At 52.2% G+C, this 2,500-nt stretch overlaps 1 non-coding gene and 1 pseudogene across 1 annotated transcript; both read left to right on the top strand.

The window, feature by feature from the left end:
* Nucleotides 1-608: 608 nt before the first annotated feature.
* LOC122418843 (5.8S ribosomal RNA) lies at nucleotides 609-763 on the top strand. The gene has a single exon (XR_006262720.1). It is a non-coding gene; the product is annotated as a 5.8S ribosomal RNA (ribosomal RNA).
* Nucleotides 764-1,585: 822 nt separating this feature from the next.
* The window catches only part of LOC122418845 (uncharacterized), a 4,820-nt pseudogene continuing 3,905 nt past the window's right edge, over nucleotides 1,586-2,500 (top strand).

Genomic DNA, 2,500 nt, shown 5'->3' with positions numbered 1-2,500 from the left:
AAGAAACGGTCGCGAGCTTTGAAGAAAACGAATGTCGAGTGAGGATGGGGGGGGGAGGAGGAGAGGCCTTTTTGAAGCTTTTTTTTTCCCTCAATATTCTCTATTCGTTTCTTCATCTCGTTGTTTCTCTGCATTACTGCGCCGTAAGGCGGTTTCTCGTGTTGCTGCTGCTCACCGTTGGGCAACCTAATTGAGCCCCACTTATTGCTCAGTAAAGGAAGCTCGCTATGCGCTCACGCGTTGTGCCTGTTTTCCGAGGTTTTTCAATGAAATTTCGCCCAAGAGTAAAAATCAGCGTGAGCAGCGCCGGGACCGCTTTTATCTTAGCGACGACACAACCATTACATGGCAAAGACACACACACGCCGGGCTCGTTCCGGAGTCTTTAGTCGTCGCCGAGACTTGCGGCCGTTTTGCTGTCGCGGCCTTGCGCTTGCGATCAACTGATTGCGCGCGCTTGTACCAGCGACTTCGCTCGTCGCGTCTCCCTTAAATTATTTTAGGGTTGGCGGGCTTGCGAAACCGTCCTTGTCGACGATGCTCGAATTTTTAAGAACAAGATTTATGAATAATGCTGTTTGTAACGCACAAATATGTTATTATATGATTACCCTGAACGGTGGATCACTTGGCTCGTGGGTCGATGAAGAACGCAGCTAATTGCGCGTCAACTTGTGAACTGCAGGACACATGAACATCGACATTTCGAACGCACATTGCGGTCCACGGATACAATTCCCGGACCACGCCTGGCTGAGGGTCGTTTATGCATAAAATTTAGACTGCTCTCGCGATGATTTCGTCATCGCGTGTAGCGAATGTATTGGGCGTTCGTTGACCCCATGCCCTTGTACAAAAGGGGGTGCGCGTCTGCGTCGCTTGAAATAACGCGCTCTCCCGCAAGTCTCGGAGATCGAGTCCCTTCGATCCGGATTTCGTGAGCCAGCGTGTGCGAATCGCGAATTCATTTTCTCCCTTTGCCGGGGAGAAGTTCAAATCTATTCGCATTCGCCCGCGATACTCTATGAGAATCGAGCACAACCAAATGGCCGTTCCTTGAATTTTTCGAGTCGAGCGTGTGCGGAGATGATGGGAAAAGAGAGAGAGGTGGGGCATGCCCCCCCGGACCGTGTTGTCCGTCGTTGTTTTTTTTTTTCCATTCTCGTGCGCAATTCGCCGCTACTTTGATAAGTGAGCAGACACGCCGCCGCCGAACGGCCGGTCGATCGAGTTCCGGAGCTAATTGTTAGTTTTTAAAGGACAGATACTGACCGGATCGCTCGCGCAACGGGGGCGAGCCCGCATGTAGCGTGTTTTTAAAGAATTGTTCGCACATACGAGAATCGGAAGGTGTCATTTGATGAAAGAAAAACAGCGTGGTTCGAGCACGTGGTTCGGTGGTTGGGTAATCGAACGCGAAATGTTTCCACTTTGATTTTCACTCGTCTCGAACTGATCGCATCGCTCTTCCGCCAATGAAAAATTCATACGGAGAGAGAAATGTGTGTTGTGTATGTTGTTATATAAACATCGTACCAGGCACCCACGGATGTGTTGGAATTCTCATGGTTTTGAATAAAATCGACGACCTCAGAGCAGGCGAGACTACCCGCTGAATTTAAGCATATTACTAAGCGGAGGAAAAGAAACTAACCAGGATTTCCTTAGTAGCTGCGAGCGAACAGGAAATAGCCCAGCACTGAATCCCGCGGCACTGCCGCTGGGAAATGTAGTGTTCGGGAGGATCCACTTATCCCGGGGCGTATGCTCGAGTCCAAGTCCATCTTGAATGGGGCCAATTACCCGTAGAGGGTGCCAGGCCTGTAGCGACCGAGACGCGTTTCGGGAGGATCTCTCCTTAGAGTCGGGTTGCTTGAGAGTGCAGCTCTAAGTGGGTGGTAAACTCCATCTAAGGCTAAATACGACCACGAGACCGATAGCGAACAAGTACCGTGAGGGAAAGTTGAAAAGAACTTTGAAGAGAGAGTTCAAGAGTACGTGAAACCGTTCAGGGGTAAACCTGAGAAACCCAAAAGTTCGAATGGAGAGATTCATCGTCAGCGATCCTGGCAATTGTACGGTTCGCGATGTCAGGGACCTCGGTCCCGCGGCACGCGTCCGTATGATTTTTTTGCCGGGTGTCGTCGTCGTGCACTTCTCCCCTAGTAGGACGTCGCGACCCGTTGGGTGTCGGTCTACGACCCGGGTGGGAGCCTGTCATGTGTTACGCTTCACGGCGTCATGTGGCAGACCCCCGGTTGTCCGACCAGCTGCCCGGCGGTACTCGCACGGTATTGAGTCGCAATTTGAACTGCGTCCGGCCCGCCGCAAGCGAGGCCAGTGTTTCCCGGATGTACGGACTTAGCGCCGTCACCGGGCCTGGCCAGCTGTTGGCCGGCGGTGTCCTGGGACTGGCTCTAAATACCGGTCGGCGACGCTACTGCTTTGGGTACTTTCAGGACCCGTCTTGAAACACGGACCAAGGAGTCTAACATGTGCG

The sequence above is a fragment of the Venturia canescens genome, unplaced genomic scaffold (genome assembly GCF_019457755.1).
Source record: "Venturia canescens isolate UGA unplaced genomic scaffold, ASM1945775v1 PGA_scaffold_70__1_contigs__length_27315, whole genome shotgun sequence".
Classification (NCBI taxonomy): domain Eukaryota; kingdom Metazoa; phylum Arthropoda; class Insecta; order Hymenoptera; family Ichneumonidae; genus Venturia; species Venturia canescens.
Note: the sequence above shows the minus strand (reverse complement) of the source record. Positions and strands in the feature narration are given on the sequence as shown.